At 43.7% G+C, this 18310-nt stretch overlaps 1 pseudogene; it reads right to left on the reverse strand.

Moving 5' to 3' along the window:
* LOC115104233 (OTU domain-containing protein 7B-like) overlaps positions 1–17393 on the reverse strand; it is a 35917-nt pseudogene extending 18524 nt beyond the window's left edge.
* Between the last annotated feature and the right edge of the window lie 917 nt (positions 17394–18310).

Genomic DNA, 18310 nt, shown 5'->3' on the forward strand with positions numbered 1-18310 from the left:
TGTTGCCTGTCACTAGTACACAGCAGAAGGACTTGCCATTTCATGTTTAGCCCACTAAGTCATTCATCATGTGAAACATGAACCTCACTTTCCAGTCGAGAGGGAGAGTGGCTAGAGCCTGAGGCCCAATATGAAAACGGTAAGGCTAGCCACTATACCTGAAGATACTCAGGCTTTACAATTATATCGTTCCATTGTCATTAACATATAGCCTAAAGTCAGTATTTTCCAAAGATGGACAATTGGGTTGTTCTATTCCCATTTCATGCTCAGTCAGGACAAGATGATGGATGACCACAACCTCTAAATTACTCAGTTCTATTTTAGTTTAATCAAAGTTTCCCTGTGATCTCGGAGTGTGTAACACCCTCACACCACTGCTAAAACATGAGTGATGATATAGAAGGGCTGATAAGACAACCGAGGCTGTGTGAGAAGCATCAGCGATGATAAATGTTGCCCAGTGGTAGGCCCATACCTCTGGGCTGGAGGAAAGGTGGAGAAGGGTTAGGAAATGGCATAGTAGTCCGAGGCACAGCAGCTCAGAGATGGCCATAAACGCTGGAACAACAGCTTAAGCTATTTGGTTTGACTGATTTATGAACTTCATGAAGTTGCATAGTAGACCGTAGACTATAATCAGATAAGCTACTACCATACATGGAAAACTTTTAGCGCATTTAAGGCTAGCCTAATCATTGAAATAATTCTGATTAACCACAGGTTTAAATATATATATATTTATTATGTGCAATAGCCCCAAGCCTTCCTTGTTTTGTACTAAAAGGCCCTCATTCTGAGCAAGTCAAATGTACCAGGGATCAGTCAGAAACGGGATCAAGAAACAGAGTACAGACACTTCACAACTAGAGGAAGTCAAACAATGTGGTGATTACTGACTGAAGCTGAGCCCACTTGCTCATTACATAGCTGCACCGCTACGTCTGAGGCGGCCGAGTTTGTCTGGCGGAGGAATGAAGTAATATCAAGCCCATTTACCCAGTTCCTCCTGAGCTTCACAACCCTGCAATTACAGCTAAGCATACCGCACAGCAGCAACGGTCTTGTTGTACAAGTCAGCATAACGCAGCTCAACTGAAGTAGCCTACTTCTTGCTTTGCATAGCTGCAGAAACTGAAAAAGGCAAGAGCCCTGGACAAAGAAGCTCAATCAAAGATTACAGGTTACACACTGCAAGGCAACGAATCGCAGGACATCATAAGAGACATAGCTGCCCAACATAATGCTACGCAACGTAACACCATGGTAGTCAACACAATGCAAATCATTGAGTGCCCATTCAACACTGGCGCAGGAACACAGCAACGTCTGTGTCCAGTCAGGAGCCGAGAAGACACTACTGCCCATATGCTCCTGTTCCACATCTTGTCTTTACGGGGGGGGGAAGAAACAAATAATTAAATACTCCTGTTCTGCTAGCAAATTGGTGTGTTGCTAATTGTACCGTCAATGTTTCGTCCGTTTGGTTGAGCAAAAGTGCTTAGTTCAGGTGGCGAGACTAATGTCTCCGGTTTTCAATTCCTTCCAGCTCTTAGCCAAATCAATATACACTGCTCAACAAAAATGGAACACTAAAATAACACAATCCTAGATCTGAATGAATGAAATATTCTTATTAAATACTTTTTTCTTTACATATGTGAATGTGCTGAAATCAAATTTATCAACCCATGGAGGTCTGGATTTGGAGTGACACTCAAAAGTAAAGTTGTAAAAAAACACACTACAGGCACACTACAACTTTGATGTAATGTCCTTAAAACAAGTCAAAATGAGGCTCAGTGGTGTGTGTGGCCTCCACGTGCCTGTATAACCTCCCTACAACGCCTGGGCATGCTCCTGATGAGGTGGCGGATGGTCTCCTGAGGGATCTCCTCCCAGACCTGGACTAAAGCATCCGCCAACTCCTGGACAGTCTGGTGCAACGTGGCGTTGGTGGATGGAGCGAGACATGATGTCCCACATGTGCTCAATTGGATTCAGGTCTGGAGAACGGGCGGGCCAGTCCATAGCAGCAATGCCTTCCTCTTGCAGGAACTGCTGACACACTCCAGCCACATGAGGTCTAGCATTAGGAGGAACCCAGGGCCAACCGCACCAGCATAGGGGGTCTGAAGATCTGAGGATCTCATCTCGGTACCTAATAGCAGTCAGGCTACCTCTGGCGAGCATATGGAGGGCTGTGCGGCCCCCCAAAGAAATGCCACCCCACACCATGACTGACCCACCGCCAAACCGGTCATGCTGGAGGATGTTGCAGGCAGCAGAACGTTCTCCACGGCATCTCCAGACGCTGTCACGTCTGTCACGTGCTCAGTGTGAACCTGCTTTCATCTGTGAAGAGCACAGGGTGCCAGTGGCGAATTTGCCAATCTTGGTGTTCTCTGGCAAATGCAAAACATCCTGCACGGTGTTGGGCTGTAAGCATAACCCCCACCTGTGGACGTCGGGCCCTCATAGGAGTCTGATTCTGACCGTTTGAGCAGACACGTGCACATTTGTGGCCTGCTGGAGGTCATTTTGCAGGGCTCTGGCAGTGCTCCTCCTGCTCCTCCTCGCACAAAGGCGGAGGTAGCGGTCCCGCTGCTGGGTTGTTTCCCTCCTACGGCCTCCTCCACGTCTCCTGATGTACTGGCCTGTCTCCTGGTAGCGCCTCCATGCTCTGGACACTACACTGACAGACACAGCAAACCTTCTTGCCACAGCTCGCATTGATGTTCCATCCTGGATGAGCTGCACTACCTGAGCCACTTGTGTGGGTTGTAAACTCAGTCTCATGCTACCAGTAGAGTGAAAGCACCGCCAGCATTCAAAAGTGACCAAAACATCAGCCAGGAAGCATAGGAACTGAGAAGTGGTCTGTGGTCACCACCTGCAGAACCACTCCTTTATTGGGGGTGTCTTGCTAATTGCCTATAATTTCCACCTGTTGTCTATTTCATTTGCACAACAGCATGTGAAATTTGTCAATCAGTGTTGCTTCCTAAGTGGACAGTTTGATTTCACAGAAGTGTGATTGACTTGGAGTTACATTGTGTTGTTTAAGTGTTCCCTTTATCTTTTTGAGCAGTGTATTTAATTGGATTTGGACCATTTTCCCTGTTCAAATAACATTTGTTTAAGCTGGTCATTGGAGAAAAATCTATGAAATGCACAACTTAAGCCTGGAACAATTTCTGAGATGTCAGCCAATTTTACAATGAAAACCACTGACTTGAGTTTATTAGTAAAAAATTGGTTTTCCATAGCAAAACAAGATTTAGTTTGGTGTCAATGGCACAAACAGCCATTCTGTTACCGAACTTTTCATCTTCTCCCTTCTCCAAATATGGTAACGCAACACAGGTGCAAGAGTTTGGGGAAACAAAGGATTGTTACTGGTTTCCCCTTTGAATTAGGCCTGGTCTTTTGGTCATCTTCTATTCATTCATGAACTCTGAGATTCCAGTCTTGAACAAGGCTTGGACACCAGCTGAGATAAGTAGTGTCACTGAATACAAAGACACTGCTCATGCCCACCCAAAAGAGAAAGGGGGAGAAAGAAAGAGCTGATGTCAGAGATTCCATGGGATGACCACCCTCCGAGGGGGCATGTTGCTGGAGCCAGGGCTTAGAGATGTCCAGTCACCACCCAAAAATCTGCCTCTTTCACCCATCCCAGGAATGGGAAGTTAAGGTTGGGAATTTTAATTAAATTAATCAAAAGAAAGTTACCTTATAACAGTTAACCTTTTTTGTGGGATACACATAGGGCAATTCTAGGTCTTGTAGCATATTTTGGTTAAACTATCCCCAATTCAATATAATTGCAAGCCTCTGCCTGCACAGTGCATTCTTCCATCACATGTGCAGTGCACTCTTCCATCACATGTACAGCTGATTCTCAAGATCTTGCACACTAATGAGATGCCATTGAGCCAACACTACTACACTGAGTCAAGGAATACGTGCTTTCTGGTAAACTTTGATTACAATACTAGGTGGGGTGAATATATTTTATATGACATGTGATTTTTTTGTTAACTAGTAAATAGTAGCCTACCGCAAAATGTGTTTAAATCATTTCTAACTTGTTAACAATTTCTGCTAGTTAGTTTTTGCTACCATGTGGGTTTTAGCTTGCTTGAGCCTGCTAACTGAGGAGTGTTAACGCACCTGTTTCCATACATGTTTCATTTTAAAACATGTATCTTACAAAGGAGGTATTTAATCTAACTGCTTAACTATTTATCTCTACATGAAATTGTATTTGGGGGTTTTTGTATTTTTTGCTAATATTTACAGGAAAATGCCATGGGCACTATCTGATGTGTGGAAACATTTCATTGCAGCTAATGTAGACGGAATAGCTGTGTACATTTGCAAATACTGTGCCAAATCATATGTGAAGAATGCAACAAAAGATGCAGAATCATCTGGCCAAGTGCATAAAGTTCCCTCAGCGCTCACAAAAAGCAACCTCGAATAGAAGTAGAGGAACTTTTATCAAAGGTGGAAATGATAAATCAGATACCTTATCGATAGCAACAGCTCATAGTCCTCCTGGAATCAGAAGTTTTTTTGACTCAATGGAGGAATGCTGATGGATTTTTTTATTTTACCTTTATTTAACCAGGTAGGCAAGTTGAGAGCAAGTTCTCATTTACAATTGTGACCTGGCCAAGATAAAGCAAAGCAGTTTGACAGATACAACGACACAGAGTTACACATGGAGTAAAACAAACATACAGTCAATAATACAGTTATAAACAAGTCTATATACGATGTGAGCAAATGAGGTGAGAAGGGAGGTAAAGGCAAAAAAAGGCCATGGTGGCAAAGTAAATACAATATAGCAAGTAAAACACTGGAAAGGTAGATTTGCAATGGAAGAATGTGCAAAGTAGAAATAAAAATAATGGGGTGCAAAGGAGCAAAATAAATAAATTAATTAAATACAGTAGGGAAAGAGGTAGTTATTTGGGCTAAATTATAGGTGGGCTATGTACAGGTACAGTAATCTGTGAGCTGCTCTGACAGTTGGTGCTTAAAGCTAGTGAGGGAGATAAGTGTTTCCAGTTTCAGAGATTTGTGTAGTTCGTTCCAGTCATTGGCAGCAGAGAACTGGAAGGAGAGGCAGCCAAAGAAAGAATTGGTTTTGGGGGTGACTAGAGAAATATACCTGCTGGAGCGTGTGCTACAGGTGGGAGATGCTATGGTGACCAGCGAGCTGAGATAAGGGGGGACTTTACCTAGCAGGGTCTTGTACTGTGATAGACTGCATCCAATTTGTTGAGTAGGGTATTGGAGGCTATTTTGTAAATGACATCGCCAAAGTTGAGGATTGGTAGGATGGTCAGTTTTACAAGGGTATGTTTGGCAGCATGAGTGAAGGATGCTTTGTTGCGAAATAGGAAGCCAATTCTAGATTTAACTTTTGATTGGAGATGTTTGATATGAGTCTGGAAGGAGAGTTTACAGTCTAACCAGACACCTAAGTATTTGTAGTTGTCCACGTATTCTAAGTCAGAGCCGTCCAGAGTAGAGATGTTGGACAGGCGGGTAGGTGCAGGTAGCGATCGGTTGAAGAGCATGCATTTAGTTTTACTTGTATTTAAGAGCAATTGGAGGCCACGGAAGGAGAGTTGTATGGCATTGAAGCTTGCCTGGAGGGTTGTTAACACAGTGTCCAAAGAAGGGCCAGAAGTATACAGAATGGTGTCGTCTGCGTAGAGGTGGATCAGAGACTCACCAGCAGCAAGACCGACCTCATTGATGTATACAGAGAAGAGAGTCGGTCCAAGAATTGAACCCTGTGGCACCCCCATAGACACTGCCAGAGGTCCGGACAGCAGACCCTCCGATTTGACACACTGAACTCTATCAGAGAAGTAGTTGGTGAACCAGGCATGGCAATCATTTGAGAAACCAAGGCTGTCGAGTCTGCCGATGAGGATGTGGTGATTGACAGAGTCGAAAGCCTTGGCCAGATCAATGAATACAGCTGCACAGTAATGTTTCTTATCGATGGCGGTTAAGATATCGTTTAGGACCTTGAGCGTGGCTGAGGTGCACCCATGACCAGCTCTGAATCCAGATTGCATAGCAGAGAAGGTATGGTGAGATTCGAAATGGTCGGTAATCTGTTTGTTGACTTGGCTTTCGAAGACCTTAGAAAGGCATGGTAGGATAGATATGTCTGTAGCAGTTTGGGTCAAGAGTGTCCCCCCCTTTGAAGAGGGGGATGACCGCAGCTGCTTTCCAATCTTTGGGAATCTCAGACGACACGAAAGAGAGGTTGAACAGGCTAGTAATAGGGGTGGCAACAATTTCGGCAGATCATTTTAGAAAGAAAGGGTCCAGATTGTCTAGCCCGGCTGATTTGTAGGGGTCCAGATTTTGCAGCTCTTTCAGAACATCAGCTGAATGGATTTGGGAGAAGGAGAAATGGGGAAGGCTTGGGCGAGTTGCTGTTGGGGGTGCAGTGCTGTTGACCGGGGTAGGAGTAGCCAGGTGGAAAGCATGGCCAGCCGTAGAAAAATGCTTATTGAAATTCTCAATTATGGTGGATTTATCAGTGGTGACAGTGTTTCCTATCTTCAGTGCAGTGGGCAGCTGGGAGGAGGTGTTCTTATTCTCCATGGACTTTACAGTGTCCCATAACTTTTTTGAGTTAGTGTTGCAGGAAGCAAATTTCTGCTTGAAAAAGCTAGCCTTGGCTTTTCTAACTGCCTGTGTATAATGGTTTCTAGCTTCCCTGAACAGCTGCATATCACGGGGGCTGCTCGATGCTAATGCAGAACGCCATAGGATGTTTTTGTGTTGGTTAAGGGCAGTCAGGTCTGGGAAGAACCAAGGGCTATATCTGTTCCTGGTTCTAAATTTCTTGAATGTGGCATGTTTATTTAAGATGGTTAGGAAGGCATTTTTAAAGAATATCCAGGCATCCTCTACTGACGGGATGAGATCAATATCCTTCCAGGATACCCCGGCCAGGTCGATTAGAAAGGCCTGCTCGCTGAAGTGTTTCAGGAGGCGTTTTACAGTGATGAGTGGAGGTCGTTTGACCGCTGACCCATTACGGATGCAGGCAATGAGGCAGTGATCGCTGAGATCTTGGTTGAAGACAGCAGAGGTGTATTTAGAGGGCAAGTTGGTTAGGATGATATCTATGAGGGTGCCCGTGTTTAAGGCTTTGGGGAGGTACCTGGTAGGTTCATTGATCATTTGTGTGAGATTGAGGGCATCAAGTTTAGATTGTAGGATGGCTGGGGTGTTAAGCATGTTCCAGTTTAGGTCGCCTAGCAGCACGAGCTCTGAAGATAGATGGGGGGCAATCAGTTCACATATGGATGTCTTGCTCAAGCTGTGTATGCAACTGGTGCACCTCTGATGGTCACAGGCAATGTGTATTGGAAAGAGATTTCTGAATGGAGCGGTGTATGCTGGGTGAAGAACAACCAGACATGCTTTATCTACTAATTTGCTGGATGCAGAGTTCAACGGCTCAAGTGAAGGTCAAGCAAATCATAGAGAACGCAGTCTATAATGCAATCATCTCTGGTGGGTGGTCGAATGTTCTTGGGCAAGGAATATTTAACTACATCATCTCCACACCTAAACCAGTATTCTACAAGAGCACAGACACAAGGGACAGACACACCGGTCTCTACATTGCAGATGAGCTGAAGGCAATCATCAATGACCTTGGACCACAGAAGGTATTTGCACTGGTGACAGACTATGCAGCGAACATGAAAGCTGCTTGGTCTAAAGTGGAGGAGTCTTAACCTCACATCACACCCATTTGCTGTGCTGCCAATGCATTGAATCTGCTCCTCAAGGACATCATTGCACTGAAAAAAATGGATACACTCTACAAGAGCCAAGGAAATGGTTAGTTATGTGAAGGGTCATCAAATTATAGCAGCAATCTACCTCACCAAGCAAAGTGAGAAGAATAAGAGCACCACATTGAAGCTGCCCACCAACACCCGTTGGGGTGGTGTTGTCATGTTTGACAGTCTCTTGGAGGGGAAGGAGTCTCTCCAGGAAATGGCCATATCACAGTCTGCTGAAATGGACAGCCCCATCAAGAGGATCCTCCTGGATGATATATTTTGGGAGAGAGTGGTAAGCAGCCTGAAACTCCTGAAACCTATAGCTGTAGCCATTACACGGATTGAGGCAGACAATGTCATCCTGTCTGATGTTCAGACTCCGCATGCAGATGTAAGACGAAATCCGTACTGCCCTGCCCACTTCACTGTTGCTCCAAGCAGAGGAAACTGCAGTTCTGAAATACATCAAAAAGCGTTAAGACTTCTGCTTGAAGCCCATACACGCCCCAGTGTACATGTTGGACCCCAATTATGCAGGCAAGAGCATCCTGTCTGGTGTAGAGATCAACAAGGCCTATGGTGTCATCACTACCGTGTCTCACCACCTTGGCCTGGATGAAGGCAAGGTTCTGGCATAGTACACTTCCAAGCAAGGGCTTTGGGGTGGAAATGCAATATGGCAGTCGTGCCAACATATCTCATCAGCCACCTGGTGGAAGGGACTTTGTGGATCCGAGGCTCTTTCGCCTGTTGCCTCCATCATCCTCCAAAACCCAACAACATCAGCCGCCTCAGAGCACAACTGGTCCTTGTTTGGGAACACACACCAAAGCACGCATCATGCGGACCAATACAAGGGTTGAAAAATTGTGGACAAAATTGTGGCAAATTTGAGGCTTTTTGAGCCTGCAATGAGCCATCCCCAACAAGGATGGAAAGTGAAGTGCAGATGAGGCCTCAATCTGATGTTCAAGAGGTAGACATTGAGGTTTAGGAAGAAGACATGGAAACCTGAGAGTAAGACAACCAAAGCTTTAGTTTCTACACTATCATTTTACAGATGTACGTTGAAAACGTTTTGGGGAGATGCGATGGCTCATTCAATATTCCCTTTTGTTGTTCAGTGAAATCATCCAATGTGAAGAGTCAAGTAATTTAAGTTGAGTTCAATTTGTAACAAAAAATAAAATCTATTGGAAGGATTTAATAATTTGCAATTATGATAAAGTAAAATGTTTATGTTTCTGTCTCTATATGATATGGTAAATATATCCAATGCAAAAAAACATTAACATTCATTTGCATATATTTCCATATATTCCTGTTAATTCCCACAGAAAGTTTCCACCTCTGAATATTCCCCAAAATGTGAAACCCCTAACAACATCCCATCCGAAGGAGGCTATAAAACAAAGTGGCATCAAACATTGAATGGCATAAGGGGATCCCACGTGTTGTCTAAGCCTGCTGTAAGCATTCAGTGACGCTTGTTCCCAGTCTTCCCTCACTCCTTAAATACTCAAGCTTCTAATTCCATGTGATAGCAAACTGTCAACCCTGTAAGTTGTACGGTGAAAAAAGGAGACTTTACATTTGTACAGTTTGTTACCATAGCTACCATAGATAGAAATGCATACAGAATGCCAGCCCCTCATCTGCAAGGTGTCAAAATTACAACAGACTTTTCACAGCCTAAAAATACCACTCCATGAACCAAATATAGCACCTTCCCTCAGTGCAAAGTTTTTAAACAGCAGACAACTGAAAGAAAACAGGCGGGAAACAGAAAAAACGTTCTGGCGAGCAAACAAGACAGCTAAGCTATGTCTGCAAGTGTCATGGCTCGGGAAGCTTGTCTACAAGGAACACAAAGCATCCCTGATAGGCTACTGCTCTTTCTCTCTGGTGTATCTGCTGAACTTCAATGGGATAATGGGTTATGCCACCAATAAGGTGTGCAGTGTTCTCTGACAGTGTAGGACTAGCTACTGCAGGCTTTTCACTAGCAACTGACAGTGTAGGCTAACTCCAATAGGGTAAGAAGTTAGGGGGCCTGGTAGTCAGTCACTCTTTTTGGCAGCCAGAGGCCCGATTTCCTCTTGTTGACATGCACAGCGGCGTGGTAGCAACTGCCAAGTTCAAGCAGTTAAAATGGGCAGAGTAATAGTTTTCCAGAGAAACTGTTTATCAAGTGTCTGAGAGCCGATGTCATGGCTAAGCCAAGCATTTTGTGGCCAAGTCCTCAACAAAGTTTCACTTACCCACAAACTGTCTTTCGCAAGTGAGGAAAAGGATGTCTCGGTTCACAATTGGTGGTGTGGGTCATGTGCATGGAGTATTTCTGAGCAGCCGGTTCTCTCCTCTCCTGCCACCATGCTCCATTGGGCACTTTATTAGAGCTGCCCAGTACCTGGCTTCAGAGGCAACCCTGCCCTGTGCCCAGGGTCTGTCGTTGTAGTCACACCCAGTCATCAACAGTCAAGCGGTGCTAATTAACAGCCACTCATAGCAGACGGATTCAGATGGGGATGTGGGGTGCCGAGGCAGCAGCCAACAGTACTGACGCCCCTGACATATCCTCCGACCATGGCTGTGTGCCATGCAGTGCCGTGCCATGCGGTGTCATGCCACACCGTGAACGGTGGTGCTGACCCATGCCATATTGTGCCTTGCTGTGCCATGTAGCAACGTAAGAGGACACAGGGGTAGTTCACAGAGAATGGTTGCAGAAAGGGAGTAACAGGACAATTTACGAGGGCATGTTTCATTTGTGTGTGTTTTGTAATGAGACTAGGCCTACACTTTGTGCCCATCTGCATAAATGTCAATGCTCTTCAATGCTGTGGATAATCAAAATAATAGAGCTTGATTCTGTCAGCTGCAGTGTGCGAGCAGAGCGCTGCTATGTCAATGAAGGACTGCAGCACAGAGATATGCAGCAGAAGTGTTTTCGTTGGACTCAGGGAACAATCTGCCCTGGTTTCAGTATTCCCGGAGCACTGCCAACCTAAACTCAGCACACCGTGGGCGGGAACTCCTCATACGGCACAAGCAGATTTTTATTGATGTCTTGTCTTTGTGCAGAAATGCCAGCTTCTGCATCATCTGCACAGCTAGCCTATTTAGATGAAATTTGCAATCAATATGAAATTAAGCAGTAAGACACGAGCGGGTGTGGTATATGCCCAATATACACAGCTATGGGCTGTTCTCAGATACAACGCATCGCAGAGTGCCTGGACACAGCCCTTAGCGTGGTATATTGGCCATATACCACAAACCCCCAAGGTGCCTTATTGCTATTATAAACCGGTTATAAACGCAATTAGAGCAGTAAAACTAAACGCTGTCATACCCGTTGTATGCGGTCTGATATACCCCGGCTGTCAGCCAATCAGCATTCAGGCCTCTAACCACTCAGTTTATAAAAACAACTAAAACCCTATGGACAGTAAGTAAAACCTGAGGGCAGTAAGAGGAATGAGCCTGAATTCAAACATTTGTACCAACATTTGCTTTCCCCAGTAGCTCAATATGCAAAGGCCATCAATGTCTTGTGGATGCCAATGAGACTTCACAAAACAATGAGCTAGGGCTTACATAACTCACATTTAAAAGAAGGGTGGGAGTTCGCTTTTGCAGTAATTTATGCATCACTCCTTCACGCATATCAGACATTTCTTAGAAGCAAACCTGCATCTTTGGCTGCACTGCTCTGTGGAAACAACCACAAGACTAAGCAATAACAGTACACATCCTGACCATGTTACAAAACTTGTAAATTAAGTCTTAAAGTAAAAATCCTATGAAAGATTTATGGTATATATTATATATATTTTTTTTTAAAGGAGTTAACAATAGCCTTCTTGTAGAAAAACACTGAAAACAAAAAGGTCTATATTTGCAATTGTTTAAAGACCTACCATTATGATCAGAATGGGCAATATTGAACTTGATATCTTGAATGTTAAGACTCCCATTGAAATTAGCCTAAATGAATTATGATTAATACAGAGTTGCGCTTGTGGATCTCAAGTCAGAATACAGTCAGCCCAAATTGAATTGTAAATGGTCTATTTTGCAGTTACAGAATTAGCCTTGCACTCCAAAAACACACAAAATAACTTATTTTCAACATCAGGTAGGCCATCCTATGTATGTGCAAGGCCTAGCGAACCTGTATGCAGTCCGTGGCTAGGCTAACGGCAGTGGTTAAACGAGCATTAGCAGCAACATGCCTGGGCACTAATGCTCATGCAAATCCCCACGTGGTGCTGGCTTGGCAGTCAACGCAGTGAGGTGGCTTTACACGCCCAGGGCGAGAGGCTCCTCTCCTGCGGGGACAGGATTACTGCGGTCCTGGATCTAGAGTGGAGAGAGTGGGAAGGACTGCTGTTGTGTAGTAACGGCATGGTGAGGAGCCAGCAGCCATGTGATCTTACCATGGCTTTCTTCCGGATAGAGGGCCCAGTCAAAGGGGATTGTGGAGCTTTTTTTTTACATGAGAGAGCAAAAGCATAGCCTTGGTCTCCATTCACCCCTCTATTAGGCTTTACCCATCAACCGTTTGACCCAGTTGGCCCATCCGTAGAGCGATGCGGAGATAATATTGGGGATGCTTCAGAATGGAAGAATCGGGAGCATGTGTCCCGTTGTTTTATATCAGTCGAAATCAATGTATTCAACATCCTACAATCAGTGATGCATCTGTGAAAAGAGTTGGCATAGCAAAGTTGAGTACAAAAACACATCATAAAATTATAAAATAAACAGTCAGAGTATCCCAAAGCATTGGGCACACTCACCCAGTCTCTGGTTGAACACAAAGGAAGTAGGTACTAGGTAGGGCTGAGGTGCAATTGCTGATGCTTGGTTTTGAAGGCCTCGCCACCCTGACACAAACAGCCCTGGGCCCTGGCTGCTGTGTCAAAGGGCTGGCAGCCATCCAGGCATGCAGGGGAGGGTGGGGCTGAACAGGGTTTTATGAGTCGCTGTCTGTGTGCACAGGCTCTCAGAGACAAGCTTCCTATTGATTGCCCCTCTGCTGAGGAATCAAGGGGATGTTTTTTTCTTCCAAAGCACATCTGGTACATTCTTGTTTTGACCATGCTGTATGCTGGCAAACAAGGATGCAGGGGTGCATGGTGGTGGAATTATAGATGTCATGGTGATAAAGTCTTATGAAAATGTATGGAGTAGACTATATGTGCTGTGTAAAGCAGTAAATTGGGACCAACAGAGATAATCTGAAGAATAAATCTTTGCCTAGTTAGAGAATTTATTCAGAGGCTAGCAGGATGTTTCCATTCATGTTAACGTTTACATTACATTTGACATTTTAGTAATTTAGCAGACACTTATCCAGAGCGACTTAAAGTTAGTGCATTCATCTTAAGGTAGCTAGGTGAGATAACCACATACAGTATCACAGTCATTGTAAGCAACAAGGCCCAAGCAATCTTGGTTAACCCAGAACTAAAGTCTTGCGGAATTGGTCAGCTGCTCAATTAAGTTCTCCCAACATGATGAAATGCCCATGTAGGCCACCTCTACCCTGTTATTTTCTGGAGTCCAGGTTAACTTTGGTAACCAAAGGTCTGACCTTCCTGATGAAAGCAATGAAATGCCTCTGTTGGCTAGAACATTAAGCTGGAAACAACTATGGTTGAAGGGGTGATTCCTGCATGCATGGGTCTACTAAAAGCCTAGATATGCATTGCATTCCCTTCCCTGTAGCATATGGTCGTGATAGGACAAATTACAATCCTTGAACACAGACTAGATAGAGGCAATAAGACACGCATGGTCATGCAGTTGTCCCACTAACCTGGAGAAGCACTCAACTATTTACTTATTAATCTGACCTTGTTTGCGGGGGTAGAGGGATCCTATGGAGATAGTTTTAATCTACATCGGCCTGGCACTGAAGCTGACACTGGATCCTTGAAACACACTCTTACTGAACAGCTGTTTGGGGGAGCCCAGCGAGAGACCACTAAAATTGTATCTCTAGATTAGGCGTTGCTGCGGAAGCAGGGTTCCACACTGAAATATAATATTCAGTCTCTACTACCACACAGAGACAGTCAAGATGGCTAAAGCCAACCAACACACCGGTAGGCTAAATGGCTCTGTGTGAGAGATAGAAGGTTTAGGCTTAACTCATAACTTCACGTAGGTAGGGCTTGATCATTTATAAACTGTACAATGACACACCATTTAGACTAGAGCTTGGAGAGTGCTAGCTGAAGAGAGTGGAAAGAGGGAAAGGATCCTGAAGGACAAATGGATGGACTCTGGGGGGTTTTCTCCAAAGAACTGTCCGAATACGACTTGAGTGCTCACAAAGGAACTGCATACAGATCAGTCATGTGTGGATGACTTCACTGTGTGTCTCACACAGGCTAAAGGACACCAATAAATTAGCCAAGCACACCCTGAAAACTTCCACAATGCTCAACTGGTGATAAAACCGAAGCGAATTATGACGTCAATAGGATAATCCCTTGCCTTGATGGATTATGGCGATAATGCTCTCTGTCATCAGTGTCATGTTTCTCCCACCTGTGATTTAGCCAACCATCCTGTTTGACATAGTGTAGTGTTTATACATCGCAGGGCTTCTTTAGAGGCAAAAAAACAAACCATTTGAATGTTGGTGGAGAAGCATGAAAAGTTGCAAATTAAGCTATGAAGCACAGATTTGCCATGTTTCATTGTCAAGAGTCAAAGGGCTCTACGCAAAACAATTAGTGATCACTGTCAAACAAATGCCATCCGAACACCATTTTGTTCTATGTGATTTGTCGTTTTTAATAGTTTTTTTGTGTGTAATGTTGGGGATTACCCTGGGGGTCGGAGTGGGGCTACACCAGTGCCATGATTACTGTATATATGTAATAACCTTTGTATGCCTGCAATGCGCAATGATGGAAAAGTACTGGGTAAATGGAGATGTACTGCTTTAGTTCTCAGGCTGAGAATTGTCTGCACCTGCCGATAGTCACCCAGCCTCAAGGCCGAGATAGTAAAGTGAGAATCCACAGTCTAGACATGTTTTTCTCATCTTAGATACTTTGTATCTAATCCAATGCAACAATATTAAGATATGATTGACAATAGGGTCTGTGGTCGCCTGTTTCGCCACACAGATCTTTACTATAGACTACTGAGGTACTCTGTATGTGAATCTCTGTTTGCAATTGCATTTTATTACTAAATAGTTTTATACCAAGGTTCCTGTGTCTGTGTCAGCTATCTGGAAGACTGATTGTTAAAGGAAACTGACATCACCCCATGCAAAGGACCATCCAACAGTAACATATTTGATATTTACTGCTGGATAATTTAGAAAAAACAGTCATTCACAGTGTCTTAGTTGTACTAGAGAATATCAATATCACAGAGGGACACTATACAGTCTCCCCAAAATATGTTCTCAGGTGTTCTGTGTAACGCTGCATGGATCAATGCGTTCCTTGAAAAGGGGAAGACTTGCGTAACAATGCAAACTTGCACTCACACCCTAGCAGACTGCTCACTGAGGAACACTCCTCTTGCCAGTTAGCCCTTCCAGTTTGCCTTTCCAGCATCCCCCTGCATTGCCATTGAAATGTGTAGAGGTAGGAGGGATAGATGCATTTCTTCCTCCCACTGCAAAAATAGATCCCTCAAAACTCCACTGTGCTTGTGCGCTCCCTCTGAATTCTACTTGTACTAATAAAGGCATTTGCTGCATTTGTCCCTTTTGTTCTCTCTCCTCAAGTGGTAGGCTCGATCGACTAATGTTTTAATGCAAATGGTCACAACTTGAATGACACCACAATCACATGGTCGTAAGTGAAAATGTCCTGCCAAATCACAGATATAACAAATCCCAAAATGATGCTTCATCTGTTACATGCATCATGTTATAATGCATAGTGTACTTATAGTGGGAGCAAGACAAGCATGGGTTCAGGTTCAAGTGCATACAAACAGCAGTCAGAAAGCTACAGGGAAAGTAGAGTTGATAAGGGTTAGTCTTTCTCATCTTCTAACAATGTGCCTTCTTTACATAATGAAAAAGAGAAAAGGCCCTGTATGCCTAAGAAGTGAAGAGCCTGTCGCTCTGTCCTACTTTTATGTTGCAGGTTGTCTGCCTATACTAGACTACAAGCAAACAAAATAAATTGTAAATAAAGAGCTGAATAATTCAAGTGTAATGATACCCTTTCATTGTAGTGGTGTTGGCAATGGCGCAACGCATAGTTTACATAATGACGAGAGGTCTTTAAATAAACCCACTGCGGAGCTGTCAAAGCCTATGTCACTGGTTTCAATCATCCGGAGAAAAATATATTAGTGACCTAAGAGTGTCATTAAAATGTATTAACAATGTTTTACAATTAACTAAGCAATAGCCTAAATAAGGGCAAGTATTAAACTCTCTGGGGTAAATAACTATAAAGCAGGAGTACTTTGCATTGATATAACGTTTACTTTAAACGTTAATTATAGCAAGCAACAGGGCTACGACTTGCTGAATATTTCACCAACAATTGACTGGCAGAGGCCTCCCGTTTGAAGTTGCTCATTCCTCAAATGGATTCATAGGCCTAACGTTAGATGGGGAGAGGATGATACCAGGAGAGAGTAGAATGGCTAACTAGTCAGCTAACTCAACATACCGTTAGTTAGCCCAATAATGTAGCGTTAATAAAGGATCCGACTGATGTGTGTATATCGTCTATGAATGGGCTAAGCGTTTGTTAGATAACTAAACATAGTACATTTTCGTCCTATCCTTTCCTGGCTAACTAGGCAGATGAACAATAGAGAGAACTAGCCAGCTAGTTAACGTTAATGTTAGCAAAGTTATCCTGAACGTCGTTAACTAACGTTAGCTAGCAAGGCATAGTAACCGAAGCGACATTGTTAACGCAACTCGAATTAAATTGGAAGCTAACGTTATAGCTAGCTATCCCGTTAATAAGTTACGGTAACTAAATTAGTTAGCTAGCTGGGCTGACTAGCTAACATCAGCTAGGTAACTTAGTTAGCTAGTTGGTCAATCGAACCAGCTCTGTTTCATGTTTTAGCCGTCTAGGAGTCTCCCACTTAAAACTTCCAATTTAATGAGTTAGCGAGCTAGTTCCTCCCAACTCATTAAAAACGTTCATACAAAGCCAGCTACGGGTCGTCCTGTCCAAAAATGTTTCCAGTTAGCTATAATGTTACAAGCTAAAGTCGCTAGCTAGCTAGCAGTTGAGTGTCCCTTGTCTGCTTACCTTGAGCGGCCTCGCAGACATTTCTTTCATCGTCCCATAATGGTCCTCCCTCTTGACAAATACTGTGAAAACCTCCACCTTTATTAGACCAGTTTTTCCTGACTTTGAGCTCATCCAGAGGTTGCAGTCTACTGTAAATCCAAAACAGGACTCAACGAGAAAGTAGTTTCTTACTTACAACAACAACAATGTCAACCAAGGCGCATCTGAGTCGAGCCAGCTGAGGTAGCCAAATTATGTCGCCTGCCAATCGCAAAACAGACAGAAGTTGACTGCCAATCTAAAACACCAATGACCACACGATACTTTTTGACTGAACTGTCCCAGTGTAGCTAACGTCAAATGGAAACGGGAGAGGGGGAAACCTTCATACCCCGATTGGCTGCAGAGAAAAGAGAGGCAGGCAATCGATTCAAGGCTATGGATGGGACGGGAACTGTTCCTTTGATGAGGTCATCTGGGTGATGTTGCTAATGTGCAAACGTGTGCCGTCAGAAAGTATTCATACCCCTTGACCTATTCCACATTTTGTTGTGTTACAGCATGAACTCAAAACGGGTGACATTTTAATTTTTCTCACCCATCTACACACAATACCCAATAATGACCATTTCTAAAAACTGTTTTTAGAAATGTGTACAAATGTATTGAAAATGAAATACATTCATATCTAATTTACACAATTATTCACACCCCTTTTCTATGACACTCCAAATTGAGCTCAGGTGCATCTAATTTCCTTTGATTGTCCTTGAGATATCACTACAACTTGATTGGAGTCTACCTGTAGCCAATTCAATTGTTTGGACATAATTTAAAAAGAAACACCCCTGTCTGTATAAGGTCTCACAGTTGACAGTGAATGTCAGAAGATTTTGAGACAAGACAAGGGTTTCCACCGGGCGCTGAGTCGAGATGACCTGTAAGATGGTGGACAGGAAAGAAAGGAGGAAAGTGGAACATATTATGAGTAAATATGGATATGGATTTCACAAGCCTTCTGGAAGATATGATGACGGAGAAGATGGTGGGTGAAGAAGAAAAAAGGAGAAAGGTGTAACATGTTTTGAGTGAATATGGAATAGAGGATCACACAGAACTTTTGGAAGAGCTATAGAAGGTATAGAAGGAAATTGAACGTGACAAGAGTGAGGATTAATTCAATGTGGTGGCAGGTGCAGTGGTAACCGCCGAAAAGGA

This window comes from Oncorhynchus nerka, linkage group LG3 (genome assembly GCF_034236695.1).
Source record: "Oncorhynchus nerka isolate Pitt River linkage group LG3, Oner_Uvic_2.0, whole genome shotgun sequence".
NCBI lineage: Eukaryota > Metazoa > Chordata > Actinopteri > Salmoniformes > Salmonidae > Oncorhynchus > Oncorhynchus nerka.